Raw genomic sequence first — 12891 nt, forward strand, 5'->3', positions numbered from 1 at the left:
CTACACTGGTTTAAATGTTGGTCCAGTCAACTTCAGGCTTAGATTACAAGATTTGCAAATTAGAGGAAAACCAAAAGGGAAAGAACATCTGCATAGATTCTGCCTTTGTGGAATTCCATACAGGCATGCTTACTCTGCTTCTGGTGAAACAGGCCATGTGCATAGTGAATAAGCCTGAAAAGAGATCACTGTTGTGTTGTGATTATGTTAAAGATAAAAGTTGAAGGAGATAATTAGGCAGTTCATTATGGAGAACCATGACAGTTTCTAAGTCAAGTATTTTTAACCATGTTTTTTTGGGGAAAATCTTTTGTTGATACAATGATACGTTATTTTGCCAGAATAAAACCTTGCTAAATCTCACTAAGTGTGTTACTTGATTTTCTGGTATCAAAGTATTGGGATTTGAAAAAGGTAATTTGCTATAACTAAGGTTTTTAAATTGTTTATAATCAGAGGCTATATGGATATAATTTATTCTGTAAATGACAACACAGTCTCAGTGAGATGTAAGGAATCCTTGTCTGCATTGGGCTAATCATACATTGTGTATATGATTTTAAGATGTTTTCCAAACACCTCTCCTGCCATTTAGATAGGAATCTTAAGAACTGCTTTATTTGATTTTTTTTCCCTTTTATTCTGAGAAGGGGCTTCCTTATGTTCTTTCAAGACATGTTTATGGGTATCTATTATGTGTCAGCTACTGTTAAATAATCCAGGACATCATTTCTTAACTGAGGGGAAAAAGGTAGAGATGATTTTGATCCCCAGGGGACATTTAGCAGTGTCTGGGGGACATTTTTTGGTTGCCACATCATGGAGTGGAAGGTACTGTTGGTATCTTGTGTGTAGAGTCAAAGAACCTGCTATACTGTACATCCTGTATTTTGCAGATCAGCCCTTGACAGCAAAGAATTATCTAGCCCATAATATCGATAGGGTCAAGTTTGAGAAACCCTGATACAAGAAGACAAAAATCTGTATGTCTAGAGCTGACATTGCTGGACATTTATTGCTAGAGTTGACATTATAACAAGAAGAGAGAAACAGTAAAAAAATAAGTAAAATATATAGTATGGTGATATAATGTATGAAAACGGTAGAGGGTCGGGTGCAGTGGCTCACACCTGTAATCCCAGCACTTTGGGAAGCTGGGGGGGTGGGGGTGGATCATGAGGTCAGCAGTTCGAGATCAGCCTGGCCAACATGGTGAAACCCTGCCTCTACTAAAAATACAGAAAATTAGCTGGGCGTGGTGGTACGTGCCTGTAATCCCAGCTATTCGGGAGGCTGAGGCAGGAGAATCACTTGAACCTGGGAGGCAGAGGTCGCAGTGAGCCAAGATCACGCCACTGCACTCCAGCCTGGGCAATAGAGCGAGACTATGTCTCAAAAAGAAAAAAAAAATAGTAGAGAAGTTAGTTAGATAAAGTTGGACAGGACAGTGGTGTTTGTTGTTGATGGATATTTGGATTGTTTGCCATTGGCGGTTTGATGAATAGTGTAGATGTGAACATTTCTATATTGCTTTTGTTGTACATTTCTGTTTGGTATATATAACTAGGAGTGGATCATAAGTTTCTTACTATCTTCTTACTATCTTATTATCGTCTTATATCTTGTTAGATATTTCCAAGCAGTTTTTATTATTCCATGAACCTTTATTTATTGCCAGTATATGAAATGATATAATTAGAACAATGTAGTAAATGTGCATCATTTCCCGTGTTGATGATGTCAGGAGTCTTATGAGATTGCTTTATATAATTGGGATTTGAAATTCTGGATGTGCTTTTTCTCCACTGGTAGCTATTGTAAATATCCTTTTGTCTCTTAATTTCTCTTCCTAGTATTCAAATATTGAACACTTTTTAAAAATTTTTATTTATTTATTTATTTTGAGATGCAGTCTCATTCTGTTGCCCAGGCTGGAGTGCAATTACGCGATCTTAGCTCACTGCAACCTCGACTTCCTGGGTTCAAGCGATTATCCTGCCTCAGCCTCCTGAATAACTGCGATTACAGGTGAACACCACCGCACCCAGCTAATTTGTATTTTTAGTAGAGATGGGGTTTCACCATGTTGGCCAGGCTGGTCTTGAACTCCTGACCTCATGATCCACCCTCCTCAGCCTCCCAAAGTCCTGGGATTATAGGTGTGAGCCACTGCGCCCAGCCTGAACACTTTTAAATAGTGTTTCTTTATGTTTGAGAAATGTAAAACTAACTGTTACAATACAAAACATGATGGTCGCACAGGTGTAGTTGGAAAACTTACCTGGAAAATGACAGAAATCCTTGATGTCATCTAGATCATAAAGGGGAAAAATGGGACAAACATAAGTTCTGAATAGTTAACTTCATAGGAAAGGTCATGCTGACTGAAATGTTACAGGACATTTTTTAAAATGCTGTATGATCCTCAGTTGTGTTTTGTTCAGGACGGTACAAGGACCATGCTTTTTTTCTTTATTTCTTTGTGTAAAGCTGTTGGCCATACTTTTAGGATACTGGGGACCAAATATTTGAAGATAATTTGGAAAGATTTAGATAAACTCCTTTTACACAAAAGGAGTTTAAATTATAAACCTGGCTGAAAAACTTGAAAAAGTTGCAAACTTTGAAATAACTGTTTTATGTCCATGAACAGATTATTATTATTTAAAAAATAAATTTTCTGGCTCAATAAAGTGTTTGTCACAACTACTATAATATCCTAGAGCCAAGCCAAGATTTAATTTTTGTTTTTGTTTTTTTAATATCAATACCTTTTTGTTTTTTTGAGCCAAGCTCGTACTCTGTGACCCATGCTGTAGTGCAGCGGTACACTCTTGGCTCACTGCAGCATTCGACCCTCAGGCTCAAACAGTTTTCCCACTTCAGCCTCCCTGGTAGCTGGGACTACAGGTGTGTGCCACCACACTCGGCTAGACGGGGTTTTGTGGTATTGCCTAGGCTGGTCTGGAACTCCTGAGCTCAAGTGATCCTCCTGCCTTGGCCTCCCTAAGTGCTGCAATTACAGGCATGAGCCACTGCATCTGGCCAATAAGTGTCTTTTGATTGAATTATATGTTTTGTCTTGTTTGTTTGTTTGTTTGTTTTAAGACCGAGTCTCACTCTGTCAACCAGGCTGGAGTGTAGCGGTGCGATCTTGGCTCACTACAACCTCTGCCTCCCAGGCTCAAACGATTCTCCTGCCTCAGCCTCCCGAGTAGCTGGGACTACAGGCGCGTGCCACCACACCCGGCTAATTTTTGTATTTTTGGTTGAGACAGGGTTTCACCATGTTGGCCAGGCTAGTCTCAAACTCCTGACCTCAGGTGATCCACCCGCCTTAGCCTCCCAAAGTGCTAGGGTTACAGGCATGATTCACCGCGCCGACCTATGTTATGTCTTTTTTATAAAAGTTAACTGATTTTATCCTTTGTTAGAAAACAATTGTTGTGACAAGTGTTTTTCTCTTCATTTATATAATTTTATTAACATCTTGTTTTCTAAACACAATGTACAAAGAAGGTTAAAACAGTTATTGTGAGATGACTGGCATGTTAATTAGAGTCTCCCTTTGTGGGTGTGGGTGTGGGTGAATGTGCTTTTGGAGAGACTAATGCAGAACAAGGGACAGTATTCTGAGTGCCCCTTTGGCGGTGGGGTTTTTTTTTTTAAATTACAAACCCTCAAATATGTGGTATGTTTAAATCTTATGAGTTATTTAGATGTAGTCACATTTCTCTCTGGAAAATATAAAATACAATAATTTGTATATTGTAAAGTAGTGTCATTTTTAATTTTTTGATTAGTCTTTTTCACTTTCTTGAAAAATTCAGAAGAAAACATTCTGATTGCATCTGTTTGTCAGTTTTGTCCGTGCACCTTTCTCAGACAAGGAAATAAAATGTACGTTTACGATGATGAAAACAGCTGCAGTGCATACTTCTCAGAGTCATTTGTCAAACGAAGCAGCACTAGAGGAAAGATGATAACACACTGCTCCACTATTAAGTATAAAACTGTTGCAATTGGTGCCGTTTTAAATTATTAAACACTGTAAATGCCATAAAGTTAATTAAAAGAGGAACAAACTCTACAAAGATAAATGTGTTTTCAATATGATTGTTAGGGGAGGGTACAGTAGAAACCAGTGAATAGAGAGGAAATTTATTTCTGGCAGGACTCTAGACATGGAACTGTGGCTGAACTTTTTACCCTAATTACCTCCTGCTAATGCCTGCAGCGGGCTGGAATCAAAGTGGTGCTTCAGGCCCTGGAAATTCTCTGATGTGGCAAACGTTTGTTGTGTGAGGAGGGTTTCTTAAGAAAAAGCAGAATATTGTGACAGGATTTAAAAAAAAATTCTCAGTTACCACCCACCTCACTTGTTGCCTACAAAAATAGAGTAATTGTTTGCATCTGTGTATGCTTTTTTACCCCCCCCTAAGAAATAACTGTTATAAATCAATGTGACATAGATCCAGTGAACTGAGGCTTGCCCGAGGTAGGATTTTTTTTTTTTTTAAGTTTCTCCTTTAATTGAAAATTTAGATTCCAAATGTAAAGAGGTTATTTTTCATAATTTAGAAGAAACATTCTATGCATTTTAAGGAGAATTTGGATCTTAAAGTGTGCTTTTCAAAATGAATTCTGATAACTTTTGTAGTATCAAATTGATAACTATTAAATGGCTTAATCCTGGAAAAGGTGGGAATTTCCAGTTTCTATTATTAGTTCTCCATCTGAGACTAGAACCTAAAAGACATTTCTCTAATCTTTGTGAAAGTTTATGTCATTCCATTTATGTGTCACAAAAGGTTTGGCCATGTATGCATTTTTGAAATAAAAAGAATTATTTCCCTAAAAGCACCTGTTTTTCAACCTCTGCCTTTAAAGGCAGTGTTTCTATACAATATAAAATACAAGTACCATGACAAGTCATTTTATATACTCTATTTTAAAAAAATAGAGATAGGGGTCTCACGATACTGCCCAGGCTGGTCTCAAACTCCTGAGCTCAAGCGATCCTCCCACCTCAGACTGCCAAAGTGCTGGGATTACAGGTGCGAGCCACCGTGCCTGGCCCATTTTATATATTCTAAAAGAATCAAATTTTCAAACAGTCTGCCTTTGTGTGCCTGTGCTGTCTTGTGTCTCCAGCTCCAGCCCTTATCTAATCTTCTTGAAATACCTTTTATATAATTCTTGAAAAGCACTAATAGCACTGTTTTTTTGTAATGCAAATAAAATCATGTTTTTATGTTGGTAAAAATTTATTTTGGCAGTCTTTTAGTTGGATATCCTGAATAAATAGTTTTAATTTTTAAAAGCAGATTGCTGTGGGTTTTCTTGATCCTGGGCAATAAGAATTTTAATGAAATCCCAAATTTCTTTCAAGATTGTGTCAGAAACTCACAGCTTGCTGTGGTTACAAATTGCTTCAGTATAACCTTAGTATTTTGCCTTTTGCACACTTATACTTTTGCATTGCATCTGTGACCATTCATTCATGTAGTAGTTTTGTGAAATGTGAATGAGGGCTATTTGTTTGAACTACCAAGTTTCAAAATTATGTTACAAATAATTTATTTTTATTTTGTTCAGTACAAATGTTTGCAAAACTTTTAATCAGTGGTAAGGCACTTACATATTTTCACTTCACATACTCTTTCAAAATTGTAATTATCCACATTTGATATAATAGATGTATTTCACAACATTTGGCTTTGTCATTTGACTCCCCTTCATTTTCCCCTCAATTCCAACCGTCTTTACAAGAAAAGCCAAATAAGGAAACATTTTACTTCTCTGTCTACTATGAAAAGTAATTTGTCAAAATGTGAAACTACTTTTAAAAGCCAAATTTATATCTGAAGGTATCTGGTGCAATTTAAGTTATATTTCACTATGAAATAACCTTGCATATTATCATTAGAAGGATTTAAACAATCATGTGATTTTTTTCTGATTCTAATAACACAGGAAAGATAAATTACACTGATGTAGCTTTATCACAAATTATATAACATTTATGTAAAATGAATGTAAATAGTCTTACTAGTTTTCAAACAAAAAACCTTATTTTATGGTATAAGAATAATTTTGTTGTATTTCAATAATATGTCAAATTTCTTAGAAGTATTCATTTAGAATAGGATATTTTATTGTCTTCTTAATAAAGATAAACAAAAGCTCAGATTTTCTGCTCTCATTTTAAGAGTTGACAAGGAAAATAATTGACTATAATTTTTTACACGTATCCTTCTCTGAAATGTTTCTTGTTCTGTTTTGATATAACAGATTATTCCTTGATTTTGAGAATTAGACTTTAAGCAAAATCTGTTAATTTTGGCCTTACTTCATTTCTCAGCGTGTTTCAAATGCTGTGATGAACTTTGGTTTCTTTGAAATGTTTAATAAAGTGGTTTCTATTGATTTCATATTTGTACTCAAACTAATACACATTGGTAGATTATCAAGTTTTAAGATGATACTAGAGTAATAAAACTGGGCGTACTCTTTCACAGTATAGTAGTATATTTGGCCTCACTGTGCCTGCTTGGCAGAAGATGGTATCATTAACATCTTTTTATAAGTTGAGCCAGTCTTTAGTGTCCTCATTTCAAGTACCCTATGTTTTTTTGTTAGGTATGGTTATGTATATCTGTTGATATGAAAAATGACTCTGTTTTTTTTTTTATTTATCATACCTGATAAGCAGTTATAAGTTATATTGCTTTTAGGGAAGTAAATCCCAGCAACATACTGCTTTTTGTTGGTGTTAGTGCTTCTACCATAACAAACTTATAAATTTTCCCTAGTATATTCTTTTAGCTTTCAGAAGTTCCTTATAATAGTATGACTCAAAACTAACTGTACATGATTTTTAGGGAACTTTATGATGTATTTCTTTATCATTAACTAACATTTTAATGTTTAATTTTTAACTGCTCTGTTTTGCCTTTCCCTTCTTCTGTATTCCTCTGCCAGCAGTTTCTGTGATTTTGTTATCTATCAGAAGAAAGCGATAAAATAGGAAAGTACAATAGAACCTTCTAATAGACTCATTAAATTAATATATCTTCCAACATTAAAAAATAATGAACAGTTTATTAATATTTTTGCTATTAAAGATATAAATACATTTTTCTTTTACATGGGAATTTACAGTATGAGATTTGTAGTATGTTGAATTACTACTTTTGAACAGTATACTGTAACAGTTATACTATTATTATGGCTGCTTATACTGTCTCCTACACGAATACCAAAGGCAGATTTGTTGGTTTTTTCTTTGGTTATTTAGAAACCTGATGTTACTGAACTCAAGGTTGAAACTTCAGTCTTCTTTTACTTCTCTTCTTCGTCTATAAATGGATTTCCTAATCAACCAGTAAATGAATATCAACTTAAATATTACATATTTAGCAACCAAAATCTTTGCTATTGTTAGAAACATTTCCACTGGTAGTTTATTGCTAAATATTAAAGATTAAAGTGTTCCTTTTTTTAAATTTGAAGATTAAATCAAATGTTTAAAGAAAAGCTTTTCTTATCAGGCCATGGTTGCTGCAATAAAAGAAAGAGAAGCTTTCCCGTATAAAGTTTTACCTACATCATAGGGTTATTGTAAAGGTTAAATGAAATAATACTTGTAAAGCCTTTATAACAATGGGTGGTATTTATCAAATGTACGATATTCATATTCTCATGATGAAATTATAGATATTATACAACAGTAACAGATATGAGCCTTATTAGAAAAGCAAGATTCACAAAAGGTAGAATGTCAAACATTTTAGGATATTTGTTTCAGAAATGGAATTTTCCCAAGTATGTCTCCTTAATTTTTCATTTAGTGATTAATTGTTTAGACTTTTAAATGGATTCTAAAAAATGGATTCTCTAAATTTTATCCTCTCAGCTTTTTTGGGAGATTTTTAGAGGAGTTTTTAGGGTCACAGCAAAATTGAGTGGAAGATACAGAAAGTTCCCACATATCTCCTGCCTGCATATATTTATAGCCTCTGCCATTATCAACGGTCCCCACTAGAGTGGTACATTTGTTATAGTTGATGAACCTATGTTGACACGTTGACACATCATTATCACCCAGAGTCCATCGTTCACATTAAGGCTCACTCTTGGTGTTATACATTCTGTGGGGTTGGATAATTGTATCAGACAGAGTGATTAAATCTTTTAACAGATAGTTAACATGAATTCTCTTAATTCTTTTCTTAATTTTTAATTAATTCTTTTAACAAGTAGTACTAATGCTCAACATACAACAGTGAGCGAGACTTAATCTCTGCCCTCCAAAAGCTTATACAGTACTTCTTTTTAGTGAAAGAGCTTATAAGTCTGAAAAATGTACAGATGGCATTAACTAGAGTGTTTAGTTCTGTTGTTTTCGTTCCTTCGTTAATAATGTTTTAATATCTCCACATAGTAAAAGAAAAAAAAACATGGAAAATATCCTGGAAGGTTTAGTAGGCAGTTATTTTCTTTATTAGAACAAACTGTTGTTTGGTTTGAACTCTGTTGTCATTGGCCTTGGAAATGTCGGAATTTTTCATTAATATGGATTATTAATATTATTTACAGATATCTCACATGTATATTGAATTATGAGTTGTCATATAGTACTTTTAGATGGAGTCATCTCCTTTGAGGCTAGCAGAAAAAGTAAAATGTTTCCTGTGTGTTAGTGTTTTAGTTATAATAACCTAAACATAGTTATATACTACTTCATGTTAGATCAAGTTATGTAGAAAAGTAATTAGAAAGTGTTTCACTTGCACCTCAGTAGATTAAAACCAGTTTATAAGTTTTAAAATATGCTAATTCTTTTTGACACTTGTTGATTTATCTGTTTGGTGAAGGCAGATCCTGGATTTCAGTTTAGGGAAGATGACACTTAAAAGACTGACAAACTTGTACATTGTGTTATCAGGAAATGGGACCTGATTATTTCTTGGAGGCTTGGAAGATTTTGCTGTATTGTCAAATGATTGCACTTTAACCTTATATCTAGTAGAAATTTTACTTTCCTTTTTTGAGATCAGAGTAGTTGAACTGTAGATTTGTATGGCAAAACTCATAGGTGTATATTCAATAAATAGGTGTAACAAAAGATGGCAAACTAGCTGTTGTAAACATCCACAACCTTGTTTAAGCTCTTTTATATTCAGCAGATTATCTATCATACCTCCTGATTCACTAGAACTTTATTTGGAATTTCCTGATTCTTTCAATTAAGCCAAAAACTGATTATTTGGTAGCATCAGTAAAATCGATAACCCTTTAATGAGACGAATTAAGAGAAACAGGAGACACAAAGTACTGATATCAGGAATGAAAGAAGGGGCATCACTACAGATCTTATGATCAATAAAAGATAATAAGGTAGTATACAACTTTTATGCCAATAAATGTGTTAACTTTCATGAAATGAAAAACCTAAGTCATTGGAAAGTTTTTGACAAGGGAAGAACAATCAGTAGAATAATGTTCCTGGGGAGCAGTTTAAAATTGTAAGCAAATATTTCACAATACTTGTTTTTTTTTGAGATGGAGTTTTGCTCTTGTTGCCCAAGCTGGAGTGCAGTGGTGCAATTTCAGCTCACTGCAACCTCCAACTCCTGGCTTCAAGTGATTCTCCTGTGTCAGCCTCCCAAGTAGCTGGGAACAGGTGCATGCCACCATGCTTGGCTAATTTTTGTATTTTTAGTAGAGGAGGGGTTTCACCATGTTGGCCAGGCTGGTCTCAAACTTCTGACCTCAGATGATCCACCCCCCTTGGCCTCCCAATGTGCTGGGATTACAGGTGTGAGCCACCATGCCTGGCCACACAATACTTTTAAAAAGTTCAATTTTAAATAAAATTTAACCTTTAAATTAAAAAATTTTAAAGCTTATTTTTTTTCCATGAATGAAGGCCATAAAACAGTGATACAAGAACTCAAGGAAGACATGGTGAGATAAACCTCACAAACTGATCACAGAATTGACGAATTGTAAGGCATGGAAGGGAGAATAGATAGAAAATGGAATTAAATGAGAGACTGAACAAAATGGGAAGAAAATCACAACATGTGCATAGTTTCCAAGTAAGAACAGCAAAACATTGTGATTGAGGAAATATTTAAGGTAAAAGTTAAGAAACCTTAATGGAAATGAAACGACTTCATTTGATGTAATGAAATAGCACAGTGTGTACCAAGGATAATTGACTCAGAATGGTCAATTCCAATATATATCATTGTAAAGTTTCTGAATTTCAGGAGCTTTAATAACTGGGAAGTGGTGAGGGGGCTGTAGGGAGCGAAGAGGGAGTGGTGGGGATTAGGCTGATCTCGTATTTCCCCACAAGAACTACAGCAAATACTATAAGACCCCCGAGAAAGAGTGAAAAGCAGCCCAAATTCACTTGAAATAAAAAGGTATAGGTCAGAGGTTGGCAAATTTTCTCCTGCAAGAAATATTTTAGGCTCAGTGGATGATATGTTCTCTGTGGCAGCTAAACTATAGACAATAAAGAAATGAATAGGTGTGGCTGTGTTTCAATAAAACATTATTTACAAAAATAGCAGTAGGGCAGGATTTTGGGCGTAGTTTGCTGACTTCTCTACACCACCATTCTGGATATTTTTTTCTGTACAAAAATCTAAAAAAATATTAATCATGCTGTACTTATGCATGGTTTTTGTTGTTTTTATTAGAGACAGGGTTTCATTATGTTGCTCAGGCTGAAGTGCAGTGACTATTCACAGGCATGGTTCATGGCACCCTGCAGCCTCAAACTCCTGGCTTCAAATGGGCTCAAGTGATCCTCCTGCCTCCGGAGTAGCTGGGACTACAGGAGTACGCCACTGTGCCTGTCTTATGCGTGGTTTTTAGTGGAGGAAGATTGTGTGGGCATAGTAGAAAATAGTATTGTATAAATAGATAATGTATGTATTTATATTATATGTATATTACATATATATGTAAATAAACTGGCAGCCCATATCTGTTTCTTGTAACATTTCTTTCATAATTTGAATTTTCATTGTATTTGTTTATCATTGTGGAATATTAAACATATTTCTTTGTATTATAACTTAATTTCCAATCCTTACAAGAAAACTCAGCTAATTATTTTGAAAGCTCCTTGAAGACAGAGTCTTTCTAACACATCTTTGTGTTTAATCACAAATAAAGAAAACTTACTTTCTTTTTTCAATATAATGTATTATGTCTTTGCGTCTTATGTTGTCTGTTAGATCTCTATTGAAGAAAAATGTCTGATTCCAATCCCAATTGTAATATTACCTCCTGTTTTTGTGTGGAGATGTTGCTTACCCCTTTGTGCCTGGTTACCTCTCCGTAAGCTGTGCGAGTGTTGGAAGGTTTCATAACCCAGTGTTTATTGAGAACTCTGCAGAAGAAAAATGCAGAATACAGTTATTATTAACTAGGCTTATCACAGGTTTACCTTTTAATATGGTTAAGTTTCCATTTTCTTTGCTTTTTCTTTTTAATTATTAAAAACAAGACCAACTGGCTTTTGTTCTTTAGGAGCCGAATAAGAATACAAATAATGTAATACTATCAAAAATTTTCCTCTTAAATTTAAAGCATTAGATTCAATAACACATGTTGAAGGTTGTGCAGCTTTTTCCCATTTAAAAATAAGTGTTTCCATGCTTCTTGCAATTTGTGGTAGATTTTAAATGTCTTTGCTATTTTGTGTTTCACTTATACATGCACATTCTTGGAAAATGTCACTTTCTCAAATACTTTGTTCCGCTTTTCCTAATTTTGTTTCAATCTGTTAAATATCATGAATGAAAATAATAAAGGTCTTTGTAAAGGAAAATGATATTAATGTTTAGAATTTTGAAATCATAAAAGCCATATTTCACATTGCTTTAAAGTGATGTTCATTGTATTGCATTAAAAAAACCCCTCTATTTTGAAAACATTGTCCAGGTTAAGAATGGCTATGATTCTAATAAAATACACAAATGTAAAGAAACATACTGTTACAAATAATTAAAAATAGACGAGAGACAAAATTTAAATATTTTTGTTAGGGATTTATGAAACTTGACTTTTGGAATTGAATTCAATATTGTATTATTTATAATTCTTGTTTTTCATCAAGCATAAAAGATCCCTTTGCATCTGTCTACTATACCATTTTCGGGAGGTATTTAAATTTTAAAGATGCAGAAGGTACAGTGTGAGGCTACCATCTCTCGTGCATTATAATTTTTTAAAAGCTCAAGTATTCAGCATCAAACTTAGTCTTCACAAAAAGCTCAAGGCACTTAGCTCATTTCTCATTCTATAGATGCAAAAAACCTAGTTTGTGACAAAGAAAATGAATTGTTGATCCTATTACATAAAGATATAATTACACAGGAATACTTAGTTGTGCATAGCTAAAAATCTTATTTAATTCCTGTTTTTTGACCTCTTCATGTTTTGGCTCCTTTAGTGGTTCATTTGACTAGTCCTCACTGCATTCTTGACTTTTGTCTAATGTAGAAACTGTTGGATCTGAAACAGATTGTCAGAAGGTTTCCCTGTATTTATAACATGTATGGTAGTATTTATATATAAAAAGATTCCTAAGTTATGGGTTGAGAATTCTAATGATTACTTAACCATGTGATGTGGTTATGTACATTTGGTCAAATCTTTTAACAGGTTAACCTCAATTAATTAAGAACAAATTACTGATATAACTTGTGAAAATTAAAGTAACTTTTGATTAAAATTGCTTGATGCTTAGTAGGCTTCTCTGTTTTATCATTTCAAAAACTCTCCCTATTGTCTCAATAAAAGTGAGCTAGAATTCCAGAAATGTTAGTGTGTTACAGAACTTGAACAATGGAGGCTCATTTG

At 34.2% G+C, this 12891-nt stretch overlaps 1 protein-coding gene across 5 annotated transcripts in view; it reads left to right on the forward strand.

The window, feature by feature from the left end:
* The window catches only part of BCAS3 (BCAS3 microtubule associated cell migration factor), a 710433-nt gene that overhangs the window by 148524 nt on the left and 549018 nt on the right, over nt 1-12891 (forward strand). The gene's annotated exons all lie outside the window — the stretch shown is intronic.

Source organism: Chlorocebus sabaeus, chromosome 16, assembly GCF_047675955.1.
Source record: "Chlorocebus sabaeus isolate Y175 chromosome 16, mChlSab1.0.hap1, whole genome shotgun sequence".
Classification (NCBI taxonomy): Eukaryota; Metazoa; Chordata; class Mammalia; order Primates; family Cercopithecidae; genus Chlorocebus; species Chlorocebus sabaeus.